The following is a 20,829-nucleotide window of genomic DNA, read 5'->3' on the forward strand; positions in this document are numbered from 1 at the left end:
TGAATTGAGTACACTTTAAAGCCTTAAAGATGTTTGAAAGAGATAAGAAGGATAAATTATAGGCTGGGGTCAGGATTTTCCTTTTTTTCTTTTCTTTTCTTTCTTTCTTTCAAGATTCTAAGATCCTTCCTTCCTTCCTTCCTTCCTTCCTTCCTTCCTTCGTTTCTTCCTTCCTTCCTTCCTTCCTTTCTTTCTTTCTTTCTGGTGGGGGCAGAGAGAGTCTAAGGAGACTCTGCGCTGAGCATGGAGCCCAATGCGGGGTTCAATCCCACGACCTGAGTTTCCAACCTGAGCCAAAACCAAGAGTCGGATGCTTAACTGACTGGGCCACCCAGGTGCCATCAGACAGGATTTTCTAGTAAGTGTAAATGAAATATATATTGATTATTATATAATTTTCTGAATAAAGTCCTGGTATAGATAAATCTAAGAAAGGTGCAGAGACAGAGCTGCTAGGTGTGAGGTTGATTCGAGCATGGTGGACATTTTTGGCAAATATAAAATTCTCATTCTTCTTACACCTCTCACCTCACCCCCTGGTGCTCTTTCTCAGATTTTAGCTCCTTTCCAATTAGCTAGCTTCTATTTAATTACTTGAATTAACAAATAAAATATTTATTGCTTTTGTTATTAAATTCTGGCTAATGTTCTGTGTTTGTTGCGTGGTTAACTGCAGTTTGACAACTATCAGGAAGAATTACAGCGCTGAGGGTCAGGGAGATTAAAGCTGAACATCTCAGGTACTTTGCAGTGGGTTCTGGCTTTTGATCTCCATGAGTGATTTTCAATAAGAAGTAGGAGGATATATTTTTCCATTTTTCTATGTAGCTTTATATAATCAAGGGGAAAATAATGTCTCGAGGCTTTAAATAACTGAGATTTTGTGTGATTTGTTTTAAGGTCACTATTCTTTTGTGATTTCAGTCAGTAATCCAGAAATCGTAAATTTTTGTCTGTGGTTAATTTAAGGTATCTCGGGGGTATACTGTGTTATGGCTCTTAATTGGGCTGTGATGAGGATGATGCAGGTAAGAAAATGATAGAAAATAAATTCTGGATTTTACAAGGAAAATTACACAAATGTGGGAAATAAGCCAAACAGTTTGGGCCTGCCTTCTAATACACTGCCTCAATTTAAAACATGCCACATGGCTCTCCCTGTAAAGTGAACAGTCTTTTTCTCTTCAGAATCAACAATGACTCCCCAAATTTAAGAGGATAAAAATCACTAGTGTGACTTGTAAACATGGCTTTTAAATGGTTTCTGAATCAACATTTCCTAAAGGTGCTTTTTATGGATTTCTTTAGTGTTGCAAAGTCATCACATATGAGAGTCAGCATTGAAAATGGTGTTTCCTGCATCTGGTATATAGCATTTGCATGATCAATCCTACTTTCTAGCAGTTTATAATCAAACGCTGAAAACAGATGATATTCGGCTTTGCGCAGTGGCAGTATCGTAGCCAATGAGGTTTATCCAAGGCGCGATTATTGCTAATTGAAAACAGATGATATTCACATATAGCAAGGTAAAAATCATCAAATCCATATATAGGCATTAGGTAACTGTCTCTTCGTACATGGACAATATCTTTGTAAGCCTGTTTTCAGTTTATATTGATCTCAAAGGATATTTAGCATATGTGTGCCATGACCATGATTGCTTTTCAACTTCAGTATGAAAGTCTAAGGCTGATGGATGCTCCCTAGGGCTGCCGCGTGTGGTTGGGCAGGTGTGTCTGTCATGACTTGGCAGCTGATGAACAGCGCCCCCTGCAGTACTGTAGGGCACAACCTGCATGGTCCTGTGTAGTAGCTCCAGCCTGAACTCCGTTCATTCTTCTCTTCACCGCTTATTGAGCACCCTCTCTAGGCACAGTGCTAAATCATGTAGAAAGTATGAATGATAAATTTCACCCAACAGCTCTATTAGGATCTAGGTAAAATATTCAGTTTCCTACGTTGCCTATACATGACCATATCATACCAGACACTCAGTTTCATCTTCCGTGAAGCCTGGTTGTTGACCTTCATGTCTAGCTATAATTGCTTAGCTGCTTATCTGTGGTTCCTTATCGTAATTACTTAATCCTTGTGGAAAAGTCAGTATCGCAATTTCCTGTTTGCAGTTTTTCTTGAAGTCTACATTGTTTCATTTAATGCATGTTATCAATCACCCAGCAAATAAGTGTAAAGGGGGAAAATAGAATTATCAAGAATTAGTTCCCAGGGTTCATCATTGCCTTATCAGGCTAAGGTAGTAGATTTGGTAAATGGATGATTGTTTCTGTTATAAGCAAATACAGCAAATACAGAAGACTTGTAAATATCTAATGCTGTATTAAACAATTTTACTTGCTAGACATGCAGATAGGATGACATAGCTCGTAAAAATCAATTTCTGAGGAGTGGTATCTGTGGTCTTACAGATAAGACTCGGTTTTCCAGTACTTGAACATATTTTTTGCCGTCATCCAAATTTTAGTCCTTCTCTCATTGGACCCTATGGCAAGTTGACATTCTCTCTCCCTTCCAATACTTTCTTCACTTGGTTTTGAGGATCCCACACGCTCCTGTTTCTTCCTTAGCTCTAGCCACTTTTCTTTGTCTCCTTGGTGCTTCTTCCGCCTCTTAGAGTGTCCTAGGGTTTAGTCCTTGGACTGCTTCTCTTTATGTACACTCTCTTTGGACATCTTGTCTGCTCTCTTGCTTTCAAAACCATCCTCAGTCTGATGCTTCCTAAATATCTGCACCTCTGCATCTCTGGCCCTGTCCCTTCCTTTGAGTCCAGGCTCCCATTTCTCAGTACCTGCTTACCTCCATTTGTCTGCGCAAGAGACATCTTGAATCTAAACATGTCCAGAACCATGCCCCTGCCCTTCCCTCTTAAATCTGCTCTTTCTACTGTCCTTTCTCATGGTACACAGCAACTGTGCCCTTGATGTCTCTCTTTCTTTCACATCCCATGTGGATTCTCTATGAAAATCCTTATAGCTCTGCCTTTAAAGTGTGCCCCAAATTTGTGCACATCTTATCCCCACTGCCTCTGCCCAGGCCTGGGCTTCCTCGCCTGGATTGTTGCAGGGGCCTATATGGAAGTGCTCCCCGGCTCCTCTCTCGTCTCTCTTGTCCCCATGTCCTCCACCCAGCTGTCAGTATGATCCTGGTGAAACGTAGGTAGGATTATACTACACTTCTGCTCAATCCCTCAAGTGGCTTCCCTTCCCAACTGCAGAAGAGGACGAGTGCTTGCCTTCATCGTTAAGGCCTTACAGGCTCTGAGTTCTCCCCCACATCTGTTCGTATTTCTCTGTAATTACATCTCCTGCTCCCTCCACTCTCCTTCATTGACCTCAACCACACTGGCCTCCTTTCTCTTCCTCACGCATGCTCTGTACTTGCTGGAGAGCTGATCACCCATAGGTCTATATAGTCTTCACCTCCTCTGTGTCTTGGCTCAAAAGTCACCTTCACCTCAGCAAGGACTTCCCTCACCACATTATAGAAACTGGTGGTCCTCTCCTCCACCCCCCCCCACTACTTCTCAGGTACTTGCTGTCATGCACTCCTATTTTATTTTCTTCTATTGCACCTAGCATCCAATGACACACTTTGTAGCTCAGTCTTTTTATTTATTATCTTTCTCACTAGAATGTAAGCTCACGGAAAGCAGTAATATTTATTTTTCCCATTGCTCTGTTCTCAGTGTGTAGAACAGTATCTGGAATCTATTTGGCACTTGGTAAATACTTGTTCAGTCAATTAATGATGATTTGCATATTTGCTAAGCCCTTTTTAGATGTTTTATACTACAGCTGTAGCTGAACAATATTGTTCATCTTAGAACCATGCGGCTGAGATTTATGCCCCAAAACATGCTGCTCTATGTGCATCCAGAAGCAATTTGATCTTTAGTTACCTTAACCAAGAGCCACTATGGTGATGGCAGGAATCACCATCTCTATTGTCCAGTAAACACTGTGGCTTCACAGTCTTCACAGTCTTCACAGTCTATCACATAAATGGCCACCCAGAGAGCCTAACAAGTTATTTCTCCTACATAAACATCCTTCATTATTTGTCCCACTTCCTTCAATTAATGAAACTCTAAATAACATATTCAGTTGAAAGCATAGGATTTTGGAGTTTGACTTAAGGCAAATCATTCTTTGCCTAATTTTTTCCTGAATTCGGGTAAAATGTTCAATTGCAGGTATAATTAAAAAGGAGAGGCAGGGAAAAGTGAGAGACTGGCCATGGGTTTTATTTCAGTTTTTTAAATTGTCTTATTGTTCTCTAATAATCTAGGTCTCATTAATATCAACAGTACAGGGCCAGTAAGTCATAGTGCTTTGGCTTGGACATGGTGTCGCAGGCTCTCAAATGGCTTAATGTGCCCTAAGGAAATGCAAAATGTAAACAGCAGTCAGTAAATGGGTTCATATTATTAATGTTGCTTAGGAATCCTTAGAGGTAAGATCTTTTTTATCCATCTTTTTTTTTTTTTAATCCATCTTTTAAATGACAGGCTAGGTACTTCCAGATGATTGGCTTAATAGAAGGCAACAGCCCATATGAAAATACAACATAACAGAAGATAGTCTCCACAGAAATAAACTGCCCCATGGAGACTCCTAGTGGCAGGGCGTGACACGTGGCGTGCCATTCACGTGCCACTTGCAAATATGACTTAGGCACTGAGCAACTGAATTCTGGGAATGTTCTTTTCTTTTTCTTTTTTAGCTCTTCTCTGGAGGAGGGAGAGCATTCAGAGAAAAGTAGCGTTAAGAAGCAAAAGGAATTGGCTGACACAAATAAACATGGAATGTCTGTATCGAGACTGAATTTTGCATGCTGGAAATCTACTTTGTTGGGTTGGGAGAAACGGTGCACTGTACTGCTCTAGCAGACCAACTGTCCGTGGTTTTGGCACGAAAATGGGTTATGAGACACCACTGGATGGCGTAGTTCAGAAAAGCTGAGGTAACAACTGGTTAAGGTGAAAGGAAACCTAACTGATGAAACTTGACTGAGCTGGAAGAAACTATGTTGGTGTTTGATTGCCTGTAGGGAGAGTTTCTTTGCCTGGGAGTACCTTGTGCAGTTGTCACAGTGGTTGTTGCATACACCACATCCTAAAACACTTTGAAGTCAGAACGTGTGTGCAAATTCAAGTTCATTTTTTTTTTTTAATCTACGAAACGGACTGTGTGTTCCAGCTTCTACCCATTTGTATCCTTAGCGCTCCCTTAAGTCTTAAAATTTTACTTAACTGATTTATCAAGTCTGCAGTCTTCTACCATTGCTCATTCCATCATTATACATCCATCTGCCTTTGTCTTAATTAACCAGGGGAGGTGAGTCTTATTTAACTTAAAAATCATTTTGTTGTTACTGTCATGTAGAAATTTTTATGTGTCTATGGTCTGGTTGTCACTATCAACAAAGCTTATGCCAATTTGAGTATATCTCAGTAGTGTACCTTGATAAGTTCCTTTTATTTCAATTTTAAGATGCCCACTCTCTCATAAAGGACTGCTATGTGCTTGTTTATGGCTGGTAATCCCGAGATTAGATAAATTTTGTTGATGTACACAAGTAAGTTGTGTTCTACTTGGGGAGCCTAGAATAGATATCAAAGATGGAAGCAGTGTCAGATGTTTGAGTAGTTTTCTTCTTAATCTGGGGTAAAGTAAAAGGAGCAAAGGGTTTAAATTTTTTTTTAAAGATTTTATTTGTTTATTTGACAGAGAGAGAGAGAGAGAGACACACAGCGAGAGCGGGAACACAAGCAGGGGCAGTGGGAGAGGGAGGAGCAGGGAGCCCGACGCGGGGCTCAATCCCGGGACCCCGGGGCCATGACCTGAGCCGAAGGCAGACGCTTACCGACTGAGCCACCCAGGCGCCCCGGGAGCAAAGGGTTTAATATCAGATTTTAAAAAGTTAAGAATGATATCTGACTGGCTAAAAGGATAAGAACCTGTATGGGGCACATTAAAGCTTGTTGTTGGGTTCATGTTTCTGCATGTTCAGAAGACTGTATAAGTAATAAACTGATGTTCTAAATATTTTTCTGTTTGTGTAGAGAATAGTTACTTATTCTGTATTAACAAATGGCATTATTTCATGTTGTTGAATCCAAAATCTGAGCTGTTTATGAGAACGATTTTGCCCTGATGCAAAGAGAAATGTGGACTAAGGAACAGGATGTGTAACCCTCTCAGAGTTCCTGACCATCTTATCAGTAGGAGACAAAATGTAAACAATAAATGCAATAAAGTATCGATGAGTAAATTATAAAGTGATAAGCACCACAGAAATAGGAAAAATAGAGTGGAGGATAAAGGAGTACCAGGGTGAGAGTAGGTGGCACTGTTAAGTAGGGTGGTCAGGGTGGGCCCCAGTGAGAAGCTGGGATTTGATCAGACTTGACGTAAGTGGAGATGTGGCCCAGCAGGTCTGAGGAAGAAGGGCTCTTTCTAGAGTGAACGCCTAGACCATGACTCTCCGGCAGAAATGTGCCCGAGTGTTCAAGCAAGAGCAAGGAGGCAAGTATGCCCTACACAGAGAGAGTAAACTGGGGAATAGTTTACCTGATTACTGAGTCTTCTACTACTGTCCTTAGGCAATTTGTCACCAAAAATAAATCCTAAGTTATTTTGCTTGTATTTAATGTGTTTGTTTTGGTAAAACTGAAACTGGAATATTTATTAACCCTGGATTTAAATGAAATCATATAATGTGCTACATATAAAAAGAACAACTTTTTAATCAGTATTTTGTCCCAACTGTGTCAACATGAGTTTCAGTGGACATTTCTACATAGAATGATGGCCTAGATGGGGAATTACAATCAATCACCTACCAACTTTTACCTGAGAACATGAGAGAAATCTATTTATTATAGTAAGTAGCTCCTAGCTAAGCCTTTAGCTCTGATCCTCGGTATAGCACCTGAAGTGCTAGGCTGAGCCAGATGGAGAATTCTTTCCTGATCCCTTAAAGGAGACTTAAAAACAGTGAGAGATCTGCTTTACCTATCTCCACTCCTAAATTCAGCCAGAATCATTGAGTTATAGTATTCTGACCCAGAGATAGACCAGAAGGCGGAAGAAAAGAGGATGGAGAGCATGGTGCGGATCCGAGAGCCTGGTGCTGTGCTTCCACAACCTAGCCCAGGCCTCTCGCAAACGCAGGGCATAGCAAGGGAGAGGGTGGGGGAGCAGAAGAGGAAGAATGGACACCCCTTTTCCAGAAGGTCTGTTAAGTCTTGTCTAAAGGGTGGGGATAAGAAAGGATGAGAGAATAATGATGTGTCTTCTTTAAAGCCTTTGCCCAACAATTTCAGGATCCACACATGCTTCTGTCCCGTGCTTTTGTGAAGTCTCTCCGAAAACTCCACAACCTCGATTTGTGGACTAAAAACACCCCACAAGTTTGATAGATCCAAATCACTAGTTTTTCTTGGGAGACAGATTCAGGGCAGATACTTCAAACCAAAGAAGAATTTAAAATAAAGAATGAAGTGCTACCAAATTGTTGGAAGGGGGAGAGTGTCAGAGGGTTTTTGCTGTTGTTGTTCCTTGCACTGCAAACTATGAACAAGTGTCCAGGAAACTATGGCTGCCATTCACAAATGGAGGAAGACCCCCACAAAGCTCTAACCACCCCACCTCCCCCTAGGCTGGCGACCCGTAGTAGAACATGGAACTGCCAGTCGCTAAAAAGCACTTGCCAAAGCCCACAGTCAGTCACCGTGTCAGGTGTTGGGCTAAGGATTACTTCTACTTCTCCTCACTTTTGCACATCACATGAGTGTATCTCCCTGGCAGAGTGTAAGCCTTATCCAGAACCCAAATGGCAGGGGAGTAGGAGAAGCATAGCTCTCAGGCTTCCAGCCCCTGGCATCTGGGGACAGTGCAGAAGGGGGTGGTATGAATACTGACTGACAAACAGTTTGTCAAAGGTGTGCCCATTTGCAAAAGGAAGAAGTGAGAGCTAAGTGGAAATTTTCACAGGGAGAGAGGGAAGAGTCACATTTGCTAGAGAGGAGTTTTAATCCCAGGTACAAGGTTTGATAAACTGTATATATAGCTGTGTGCATGCGTGTGTGCCAGAGAATGCCACGCATTTGGGTGGATTGATTGACTACAATTGATTTTCAGGAGCTGAGGAAGGAATCCCATTTATTTTCTACAAACCATCAAAGGAATAGCAATCAGTTGTTCAGCTAACTGCTGTATTTTGGTGGGGGGGGTTGTTTATTTTTGTTTTTGTTGTTTTTAAGGAGTATGGACTGGAAAGGTAGAATTTTCCTACAGAATGCATGGATAGCCAAGTCATTTATAGACTTCCGCCTGGGAAAAAAGATATCGGCTTGCCTGCCTCAGAGCCACTCCTATTATGGTGTGCTGGTGAAGACACTGACTTCCCTGTTCTTTTGGGAGGAATTGAGTTTTCTCTTACAAACCAGCTCCATCTGTCCCTTTTCCTAGATTCTTCAGAAATCTTCAACTGTAGTTGAATGTGTTCAGAATCCCTTTATCAACCATCGCAGGATCTGAACAGCTCTCACCTTTATGTGTTAAAAGAGATTTTAGGATTGTGTAACCAAATTGCCAACTGAACATTTTTCCTTAATGTCTATATTTAAATGATTCTTGAGACTGCCAGTCTTCTAGAGCTAATGAATTCTTTCTCATTTGGCAGCAGATCGCTTACTGCCAGCCCCTTTCCCTCTGATAAATGTTCCCATAGCAACACTAAGGCAATCTGTTTGGTTTCATTAAATACCAAATTATAGCCTGAGAAAATGTATAATGTATTATACCATATTATAGCACCTAGTGAAAAGACTCATGGGTGATTGAATTCATTGTGATTGTGGGGCGGGGGTAAGGGGTGTGTTCAAATAATCAATAAAAAGATTACATTTCTTTTGGTAAGAGGGAAAAAGAAATTCTTGAAATCTGAGTCATTATTTTGAACTTCAGCAAGGATTCACATTTGCTCTTGATGGTAGCCTATCTAAATTTCCTGAGCTCATTTTTCTCTATATTCCTGAAACCTGTCCCTTGTTATCTATTTGGATACTTTCACTCACGCACATATGTTTTTTTTCTGCTTCTAAACATATTTTTAAAGAATAGATAACCTTTGGATATACAAAAAGCAGAGATGTCTATTGATTTATGAAAATCAAAAACAGGTGCGGCAGCTACCGTCTTTTTCTGCAACAGATTAGTTTAAAGGCGTTTGCAGCCTGAGAGGGTTGATGTGTCTATTTTAAGCAACCCAAAAGGAAAACCTGGCTTTTCAGAAACAAACAGGAAAGGTAATAATCATCTTGCAAGGCATATTTTGCTTCTAAAAAAATTCACCATAGTCATAGTGAGATTTCTGTTTGCATTTAACATAATTGGACTCTTCATTTATATGTAAGTTGGGGGATACTATTTTTCGACCAGGGCGATGATGCTTAACTTTGAAGGAGACTAAAGAAGTCATGTTGACCATTCTTCTGCTTCTTGAAATGAAAAATTTGGGTACCACTTAAATTTGGGTACCAAATAAAATAATTTTATTTGGCAGTTATACCTCAATAAATGTATGTGCGCTAGGGAGGTGGGGAGAGAACTTTAAAAAACAAAAAAGTTGGTGCAGAAAGAGTAAATTATTTGTCTAAAATGAACCAAACCTTGTTTGTAAGGATTAGAAGTATTTACTACTCGTGGTCTTTGCCAGTGGGTTTTCCATGAAGAAATAAATACAGGTACTTCTGAATTTTGTTGGCCACTTCATCATTGCGATTGCTGTATAGGTTTATACTTACCACACCATTAAATTATATGTGCCATAGCAGTTCAAAATAGAGTGTGGAAGGCAGCAGGCATGCACCAACCATACTTTTCTATTCTACTTCCTAGTTTATGTTTTTTCCTTTTTTTTACCACTCTCCGAAGGTAGTTGTCACATGTCGTCCTGTCATGATTTTTGTAATGATTCATACATGAGTATTTATTTCTATTAGGCTATTGTCAATAAGAACCAGACAGGATATTTTGTAGATAGCTCCAATTTTTATAACTCTAAGAATAATACCACCCCTAGCAGTGGCCCCATTACAGTGTATAGACAGTTTTGATGTATATATTTCAGGTATCTGGAGCAATGCAGAAAAAGGCAGTCCTGGTTGATACCTATTTTAAAATTAGCCCTACATCCATAAACGTATATTTTTGAAAGATTTATTTCTGGAATTATGCAGTCCTACAATAAGATGAAGTTTTGTTCTGTGCATTTTTAAACTGGTGACAATACAGCACAGAGTGTAGGAATAATTTTAAGGCTAGGGGCATTGTGAGGTTTTTTGAATCCATTTTACTTAGTAAAAATGCAGCTGTTCATTTAAACCATTATTGACCATTAATAAAGAAAACTGTCTTTCTGTTGACATTAGAAAGGTCAGTCCCACTCACTGACTCTAAACAAACAAACAAACAAAACACAAAAAAGCCAACTTCTGCTAAAAAGCCTATCGTAAACTAAGCCTGTCTCTTTTGAGTGGAAGGGTTGAATTACTGTAAAATCCCTGATCTCTTCTGATTTAATGTAGATCTGGATAAAATCTAGGGCAGTCCCGAGTGCTTATCCTGGGTGGGAGGGGTAGGTCAGTGTGTGATGTGGGCGAGAAGGAGAGAGGAAGGAAACCACCGGGTACTTACTTAGGTCAGTGTGGTGAGTGGGAAGAACGCTGACTCCTGAATCAGGATGCCTATATTCTAGCTCCAGTTTTCCCTCTCCTCATGAGCTAATCCATGGGTCTCAGGGGCCAAACTGGCAGGACTAGTCCATATGTCAGTCTGCTGTATGACTTTCTAGCCTTAGGAGTCTGGACCAGTTACCTAAAACTCTCTGTGCCTTCGTTTCCTCATTGACATTATGGAGTTAATACCTTCCTTAGGGTTAAATGAGCCAAACCAGCTTTTACTCTCATGGTTTAAATTTCTTAACCATATTGAGCCTTAGTTTTTCTCATTCATAAAATGGAGTCTTATGAACAGCATGAAGATTAAATAGAATGGATCATACTGATTAAAGTACTTAGCAAATATTACTAGATGTGAAATAACTTTTAGCCAAAAAAATGCTTTAACTAACTTGCTTTCTCCATTGCCTCAAACATTTGAGTAACAAAACTTTTACTATGTTTAGTAAATTGCAATTTATTTAGAGAGCAACAGGTTTTGCTATTTATTTTTATTTTATTGGGTATAATTGAACCCAATATTATATTACTTTTAGGTGTACAACACAGTGATTTGACATTTGTATACATTGCAAAATGATCACCACAATAAAGTCCAATATTAATTACCATCTGTCACCATACAAAGTTGATATAGTATTATTAATTATATTCCCCATGCAGTATATTACATCTCTATGACTAATTTATTTTATACCTGGAAGTTTATATTTCTTGATCCCCTTCACCTATTTTGTCCACCCCAACCGCCTGTCCTCTCTGACAACCACCAGTTTCTTCTCTGTAGCGATGAATCTGGGTCTTGTTTTGTTTGTTCTGTTTTTTTGGATTTTATATATGTGAAGTCTTACAGTCTTTGACTTATGTCACTTAGCATAACATGCTCAAGGTCCATCAATATTGCTGCAGATGGCAAAATTTCATTCTTTTATATGACTGGGTAGTATTCCATTGTGTATATATAAAACACATCTTTATTCATTTATCAAGGAACACTTAGGTTATTTCCATATATTGACTATTATAAATAATGCTGCAATGGACATAGGGTTGCCCATATCTTTTTAAACTGAGTTTTTGTTTTTTTCCCCAATAGATACCCAATAGTGGATTGCTGGATCATATGGTAGTTCTATTTTTAATTTTTTTGTGAAACCTCCATACCATTTTCCATAGTGGCTTCACCAATTTACATTCCCACCAACAGTGCACAAGGGTTCACTTTTCTCCATGTCCTCACCAACACTTGTTATTTTTGTCTCATTTTGTTAATAGCCATTCTGATAGGTGTGAGGTGATATCTCATTATGGTTTTGATTTGTATTTCCTTGATGATTGAGCATCTTTTCATGGCCCTGTCGGCCATCTGTATGTCTTCTTTGGAAATATGTTTATTCACATTCTCTGCCCATGTTTTAATTGGATTTTTTTTTTTTTTGGTTTGTTTTTGATAGGTATGAGTTCCTTATATATTTTGAGTATTAGCTCCTTATTGAAAATATGATTTGCAAAATCTTCTCCCATTCAATAGTTTGCCTTTTTGTTTTGTCAGTGGTTTCCTTCACTGGGCAGAAGTTTTTTAATTTGATGTAGTCCCATTTATTTTTGCTCTATTTCCCTTGCCTTTGGAGTCAGATGCAAAAATACATCACTAAGACCAATGTCAAGGAGCTTATTTCCTATGTTTTCTTCTGGGAGTTTTATGGTTTTAGGTCTTCAGTTCAAGTTTTTAATCTATTTTGAGTTCAGTTTTATATATGGTATAAGATAGTGGTCTGGTTTCATTCTTTGGCATGTAGCTGTCCAGTTTTCTCAACACCACTTATGGAAGAGACCGTTTTCTCATTGTGTATTCTTGCCTCTTTTGTTATAAATTAATTGACTGTATATGCGTGGGTTTATTTGGGGTCTCTCTATTCTGTTTTATTGACCTATGTATCTATTTTTATGCCAGTACCGTATTGTTTTGGTTGCTATAGCTTTGTAGTATAGTTTGAAACCAGGGAGGGTGATAGCTCTGGCTTTGTTCTTTCTCAAGATTGTTTTGACTATTCAAATTTGAGAATTATTTCTTGTAGGTCTGTAAAAAATGTCATCAGAATCTTCATAGCAATTGCATAGGTTCTGTAGATTGCTTTGGGTAGTATGACATTTTAACAATATGAATTCTTTTGATCCATGAAAACAGAATATCTTTTCATTTATTTCTATCTTCAATTTCTTTCATCAATATCTTATAGTTTTCAGTGTACTGTTTTTTTACCTCCTTGGTTAAAATTATTCTTAGGTATTTTATTCTTTTTGATGCAATTATTAATGGGATTGTTCTCTTGATTTCTCTTTCTTATAGTTTAGTTTTAGTGTACAGACGTGCAACAGAATTTTGTATTATTATTTTTGTATCCTGCAACTTTACTGGATTCATTTATTTGTTCTAAGAGTTTTTTGGTGGAATCTTTAGGATTTTCCACATACAGTATCGTGTCATCTGCAAATAGTCACAGTTTTGCTTCTTCCTTTCCAATTTTGATGTCTTTTTATTTCTTTTCCTTGCCTAATTACAGTGGCTAGCACTTCCACTACTATGTTGAATAAAAGTGGGGAGAGTGAGCATTCTTATCTTATTCCTGATATTAGATGAAAATGAGCTTTTCACCATTGAGTATGATATTAACTGTGGCTTTGTTTTATATATCCTTTATCATGTTGAGGTATGTTCCTTCTCTACCCATTTAATTGAGAGTTTTTGTCATAAATGGATATTGAATTTTGTCAAGTGCTTTTTAAGCATCTATTAAAATGATCATATGATTTTTATCTTTAATTTGTCAATGTGGCATATCACATTGATCGTATTGATTGTGGTTGTTGAGCCATCCTTACCTTCTTGGAATAGATCCCTCTTGATCATGATGTATGATCGTTTTACTGTACTGTTGAATTCAATTTGTAAATGTTTTCTTGAAGATTTTTGCATCTGTGTTCATAAGGGATATTGGCCTGTAATCTTTCTTTACCCTCCCTCCCTCTGTATACATCTATTATGTTCATTTGGTCTAATGTGACATTTAAGGCTGATGTTACCTTATTGATTTTCTGTCTTCGTGATCTATCCTTGATGTAAGTGGCATGTTAAAGTCACTATTATTGCATTGCTGTCAGTTTCTTCCTTTAGGTCTGTTAATGTTTGCTTTATGTTGTTCCTACAGTGGGTGCATAAATCTTTCTTCAGTGCTAAATTTAGATTCCTTTCACTTTTTCTTGTGTTTGTACTCTAAGTTTTTGTTTTATGTTTTATTCCCTTCATTTTCTCTTGTGTTTCTACTCTAAGTTTTTGTTTTATGTGAACCTCACAGATGACTGTGAGGTTTACAAATATCATCCTATGTATATAATGGTATATTTTAAGTAGATAGCAACTTAAATTTGAAGGCATTCCAAAACTCCACATGCCTCCACATGTTTTATGTTTTTGATGTCACATTTTACATCTCATTTTATGTATGTCTTAACTAATTATCGTAATTTTAGTTAATTTTACTACTTTTGTCCTTTAACCTTTTAGTAGCTTTATAAATGATTAACCCACTGCCTTTACTGTATATTTATCTTTTCCAATGAAATTTTTACTTTTGTATATTTTCTTGTTATTAATTAGTACCTTTTCTGCTTAAAGAAGTGTTTTTAACAGTTCTTGTTGGTTCAGTTTAGTAGTGACGAACTTTTTTAGCTTTTGCTTGTCTGTAAAACAGTTTCTTCTTCAATTCTGAATGATAACCTTTCTGGCAAAAGTATTCTTGATCAGATTTTTTGTTCCTTTTGGCACCTTAATATATCATTGCATTCTCTTCTAGTCTGCAAAGTTTCTGCTGAGAAATCAGCCAGTAGTCTTATGGGGTTTTCTTTGTACCTAACAATTTGGTTTTCTTTCGTATTGCTTTTAAGCTTCTCTTTGTATCTTTAACTTTTGACATTTTAATTATAATATGTCTTGGTGTGGCTCTCTTTGGGTTTATCTTCTTTGGAACGCTCTGCTTCTTTGACCTAGATATCTTTTTCTTTCACTAGGTTAGGGAAGTTTTCAGCCATCATTTCTGCAAATCAGTTTTCTACCCTTTTCTCCTCTCTTCTCCTTCTGGGACCCCTATAATGTGGATGTTCTTCTGCTCGATGTTGTTCCATAGGTCCCTTAAGTTATGTTCATTTAATAAATTCTTTTTCTCTTTTGGCTGCTTTGTCTGGGCGAGTTCTGTTGCTTTGAGTTCCTACATCACTGATCCATTCTTCTACTTCATGCCATTGCTGTTGAACCCCTCTAGTGTATTTTTTCAGTTCAGTTATTGCATTCGTCAGCTCTGTGACTTCTGTTTGGTACTTTCTTGTATTGTCTGTCTCTTTGTTGAAGTTCTCACTGTGTTCATCCATTCTTCTCCTGAATTCTGTGAACATCTTTATGACCCTTACTTTGAACTTTGCTGAAGTTTTGTCTTATTTTTCCAGTTGGAACATACCTCTCTGTTTCCTCATGTTGCTTGACTTTCTGTGTTTGTTTCTATGTATTAGGCAAAATAGCTACCTCTCCCAGTCTTGAAGGAGTGGCTTTGTGTAGGTGATGAATCTTTTCTTTTAACCTTGCCCTAGCTCTTGGTTGGTCTCTTGAACCTTTGTGATTGTCTAAACTGCCTGATTTATTCTTGATACATTGCCATTGTTGAGGGTGTGCAGAGACCTGTCAGTGTTGCAAATGGAGGAATCTCATTCAGCACCTAGTTTCAGACTGATTGGAAGCCAGACCCTCAGGCAGCAGCTTTTAAAGTATGCAAATATATAATCCTGTGGGGCTGCATTTGTAATCCTTGCTGGCTTCCAAACCAGGTCTGGAGGTGTCGCTTGGACAAAAGTTGCAAGAACTGGGGCTCCAGTTGAGGGTATAAGCTCCTTTTGGGGAGATCTTGTGCATGAGGCCAAAGGAATGTGCAAGGATGGTGTCTTGCTGCTTACATTCCCTGGGAACACCTCCTTAGCCTCTAGATGTATGGGAGACCTAAAGCCTGTCCCTCAGTTTGAAGCTCCAGGCAAAGTAAATAGGTCTTTTTCACAGAAGTTTGGAGTTCTGTTCTGGTCTGCTGTCGCAGTGCTGGCAGAGGGGCGGGAGGGGGGAGGTGCATGGGGTTGGTCTGCCGAGAACTGTCTTTCGGATTGTTACATTCCCACATGGTGCTCGGGATCTTCCACTCCTTGGTCAGGAGGGCCAAGTGATCAAGGAGCATGCCCTGTGTGGATTGCTGGCTTTAGCTAGAGAATGGAGTATATAGAGGTTAAGGACATGCTTTACCAGCTTCAGAAAGGTGATGGGAAAGTGTGCCCACAGGCTTCAAGAATGCATCATGAGAGTGCCTTGTCTGTGCATGCACACCAGCTTTAGTCTGGGAGCAGGAGAATGCCGTGACCATTCACTCACCTGCCCCCATTCGGGAAGCAGGGGAGTGCTGTAACCACCGGTACTCTCCAGCTTCAGCAAGACAGTGAGATAGTGCTATGACCACTTGCCCCTGCTTGTCTTAGCAAGGCTGGGCAGGGTGCCGCATCTCAGCTCTCCCATCTGTGCTACCAGGGAAGGTGGAACGTGCACAAAAAGCCAGCATTTCTGACTCCAGGGAGAGTTTCAGTTGCCCCCTGCCCTTCCAGCAGATACTTTCATTAGCAAATGTATCTCTTTCATATATAGTCTAGGAACCTTTCAAACTGCTTTTTTTTTTTTTTTTTTTACTGGGTCTCAGGGTGAGTGAGACTACACATGAGCCCTCCAAAAGGGGAATTTCAGCGTCCTATAGCACCAGGTGTTCCTTGGACTTCAACCCAGTTGGTTTTTTAAGCCAGACATTTCAGGGGCTCTTCTCTCCCAGGCAGATCCCAGGAGGGGAGGTGCCCAATGTGGGTCACCAACTCCTTGCTACTCCAGGAGAAGTGCTGGAACTGGTAGCTTCTTCCCTATTATGTGTCACCGTGCCACGGGTGGGGCTTGGGACATGATCATGTCTCTGTCTCTCTTACCCATCTCAATGTGGTTTTTTTCTCCTTTGTTAGGGAGAACAGCTCCTGTGGTTTTCTGATATATGTCAGAGGGACATGATCCATCCGAAGCCTTAGATTTGGTGTGTTTGTGGGAGGAGATGAGTTTGGGACTCTCCCCTCACCGCCATCTTGTGGACGTCCCCTGAAATCTTCAGCTTTCATTGTACTAGCTGATGTCTGGAGCAGAGAGTACAAAAAGGACAGCCAATATGAAGCTGCAGAACCGGGTCTTTATAAGCACTACTATCCTTATTTCCACCTGCACATGTTAACGCAAACATTTGCCATTCTCTATTTCCTTTTCTTTTTTTCTTGTTTTCATTTTCCTTCTTTACTCCCTTCTTTCCCGCCCTCCCTTCCTCCTTTCCTCCTTTCTTTTCTTTCTTCCCCCACTTCTTCCAGGATGTAACTAGTGACTCTTACAGTTGACTGCTTCGTTCAGAGATTATTTATTGAGCACTTAACTAAAGGAAATCACAGTAGAAGTGGCAGGTGAAGTCACTGGAGCCCAGAGAATCTTGACCTGTCATGTGACCACTTGTTTTAACTACTGTCGTGATTTCTCCCCAGACATCTTCTTTAATTATGATATGGTGCAGAGGCCCAGAGCCCCAAATATTGAAAATGAGAGGTGAGCCCCTTTAATGCACCATAGCTTTCAACACGCATTTTTCATTTGAACCTCCAAACTTTTCAAAAATGAAAAAACAAAACAAAACAAAAACACTCTAGTCTTAAGTAGGGCTTTTTAAAGTGTTTTTAAAGTGTTCTTTTCTCTTCTCACCAGGCTCCCATTTGTGATGCATCTGAAATAACTATTTCCACATAACACATTCTCTGTTCACTGCTGATCTTCCCTAGCGCTGCTGCTGCTTCCTGTGGGGAATGTAGATGAGGCTGGTGATACACTGGGAGCCAGCCAGGGGACACTGACTGAATGACTCTTTGTCATTGTGAATAATTCTCTCAGTTGGAATTCTCAGCAATTAACCAGGTTTCTGGTGGTGCTTTTTTTTTCTTTTTCCTTCCCCTTCTTGGTATATATCTAGCTTTAATTGTTTCACAGAATGTTTGTCACCCTGAAGCTTTTCCTGCAAAACAAAGACAAAAACTTAACTCAGTGGCCATTCTCCCTCCATGATAATGTATATCAGTATCATTATTTAAATGCCCAGCCCAGAAGTTCAAGTTTAGGCACTTGTAGCTCTTAGATACTGATTGAAAATAGAACTGTCTGGAAATTATTCATAAAAACTTGGGAGTTTGGGGGCCTGAGAAGGAATTGTTTAAGATTCATACATGTTTTCTGAACTAAGAGGTAGAACTATGTACAATTTTGATTTGAAAAATCAAGTAATGACAGTGCCCCAAATTAATGACATTAAAGGACCAGGAGAAGAGAATGTGGAATAAATTTCACGTCCTCCAGGATAGGTTTCAGTGAACCCTGTAATTATCCAAGTTGCTTCCCTTCTTCCAGACAAGAGGTTACTTAAATCAGCCTTTGAGATCTTTACTCAGTGTGCACAGACACCTGTCACGTTTTCCTGGGTGCTAGGTTCCCTCTAGCATTTATTTCTACTCAAGGCACCAACATGCTCCCTGTCTCCTAGGCTTGAAACCGGAGAGCCCATCTTGCTTTCTTCTTAGCCTCATTCCCCTCTGTAGGCTGCCACTAAGTCCTGCTGTTTCTTTCTGATGCCTTCTGGCCACTCTTTCTCCTTGACCACTTCTGTTGCCTTCTTCCTGACACGGTATCTGGACTGTGACAAGTACAAAATGCTTTGACCTTCCCGCAGGGATGAAATGTCTAGAGCTTGCACAGTTCAATCCCCAAGCTCATTGCTGGAGCTCACTGCTTTTTTCTACACCTGTTGCAGTTTCCTGGAGGCACATTTGCATAAAGAAAGGTATTTCATCAGTGAGATAGACTGAATACAGGACTCTGACTGAGGGGGGAGAAACCCAAAATCTCAAAGAAGGAGAAGCAGAAATACAGTGCCAGCTAACTACCTGCTTTTACAAATCGACCTCATAACTCCGTGCCCTAGAAAAATTAGAAATGAGAACATCTGCAGATCGCTTGGGAAAAGCTGAAATTGTGGATGTTAAATCTGTGATTGCCAAGGGGCGATGGCACGTCCTGTCTATTTTGCCTCTTTCTCTTCTAATTCATTTTTTTAAATTCTGTTAGATTAATTTTGCTAAAATACCATTTTGCATTCCTCATCTCCAGTTTAAAAACCTGCAGTGACTCACCATTAGTTATAGAAATCAATTCAAAGGCCTTATTGAAGAAGCTGGTTCCAGGCCTCCCCCAGTTTCCCTTACCCACCTATCTCCTGTTCTCCTTCATAAACCTTTCAAACCTTGCCAAGTTGATTTGTTTTTTGTCTCTGGAGTCTCTATTTTCCTATCTCTGCCTTTTTCTGAATTTGCTTTAGAATAGCTCTGAAATCTGATTCTCGTTCTTTAATCTCAGCTGTGTCTGTGTTCCGGGCATGGCCTGGGGGGCCCTGAGTGGTTGGAAAGGCCACCCTCATTGAAATGGGGGAGAATTCTATGACATAGGCAAATGTTATTACTTCCATTATTAATGTGTATTGATACAAAAAGTAAATTGAATTAGGACTGAGGAGTGACCACACACTGAAAAGAACCACTCAATAGTTCCATAATTGGAACCGTTCCATAATTGCTTATCTTTGGTAATCCTTCTTGCTGTCGTCAGGCAGCCTTCATGCTTTCATTCGAAAAGCCATAGTTGGAGCCCGGAGCAAATACTAACATCAGATTGTCTGCGTGTGAAACCTCACTCGGACTCCTAGCTGTTTAATCTTGGGCGTAAGATTTGGTATAATAATGGCACTTACCTACCTAAATGGGTATAATAATGGCACTTACCTACCTCGTAGGGTGGTTGCGAGGGTGAGGACAGTGTCCGGCACATGGGGAGAGTTCAATGAGTGTTAGCTGCTGCCAGTGGTATTAGTAGTAGGATTATATTATTAATTATTATTAACATGAGGTGTTTTCTGATGAATTTGATCACTTTTTTCTTTCAGCATATACTTGACCACATTTAATTTTGAGTTAACAGATACTTCCTGCTTTAAGAATGAAATCTATTTCAAGTTAAAATAAAAATTTATCTAATATTCCCTTAAGTAATAATGAGGCATTTAGTGCACTGAAGTATTTATGTGCTTCCCAAAGTGAGAACTTACAACAAAGAAATCATTTAAGCTTAATAATTCCTTATATTAGTCATGTAATTATCCCTTCTCTTAGAAGTCTGGGGCCAAATGGATCTGTTCCCAGGAGAAAGAAAGTATCTCTTCTGGCTGAACAAAGATTTGAGCATCAAAACTATCCACCGGCTGATCCATTGCTACCTCCCTGAATCTTGGAATACCTGCCTCTCCCCTGAGAAAGAAGAGTCTGTGAGGCAGCAGAAGCAGAAGGGACCTTGTGTCTTTCTTGAAGTCAAGCTGAAGCCTAAGATGCAGAAAAAAAAAAAAAAATGCCCACCTGGTCTTCAAGGGTAAAAGGGCCCAATGGAGGTGTTCTACATGTGGGAACTTGCTCATTCATTCATTCATTCAGACATCCATCCACTCCTTTATTAGCTCTTCAGTTCATCAACCATGTATTGAGCATATACCTAGTGACAAGCACTGTGCTAGGTATTAGACATTCAGAGAAAAAGAATGAGATTTATTCAAGGGGCGCCCTGGTGGTTCAGTCAGTTAAGCATAGGACTCTTGACTTGGGCTCAGGTCATGATCTCAGGGTTGTGAGACTGAGCCCTGCCTCAGGCTCCATGCTGGGTATGGAGCCTGCTTGAGATTCTCTGTCCCTCTCCCTCTGCCGCTCCCTCATTCAAAACATCCAATAATGTCCAAAAAGAATGCGATTTATTTCTCTGCTTGAGATTAGGGAGGGGTGTGTGTGTGTGTGTGTGTGTGTGTGTATGTTTTAACACA

At 39.6% G+C, this 20,829-nt stretch overlaps 1 protein-coding gene and 1 pseudogene across 3 annotated transcripts in view; both read left to right on the top strand.

Moving 5' to 3' along the window:
* The window catches only part of PPP3CA (protein phosphatase 3 catalytic subunit alpha), a 311,266-nt gene that overhangs the window by 175,035 nt on the left and 115,402 nt on the right, over positions 1–20,829 (top strand). The window lies entirely within an intron of this gene.
* On the top strand, positions 1,438–1,612 carry LOC114202704 (U4 spliceosomal RNA; annotated as a pseudogene).

Source organism: Eumetopias jubatus, unplaced genomic scaffold (assembly GCF_037043125.1).
Source record: "Eumetopias jubatus isolate StellerSeaLion01/CBP00866 unplaced genomic scaffold, mEumJub1_p1.0 scaffold_2, whole genome shotgun sequence".
NCBI classification, from domain to species: domain Eukaryota; kingdom Metazoa; phylum Chordata; class Mammalia; order Carnivora; family Otariidae; genus Eumetopias; species Eumetopias jubatus.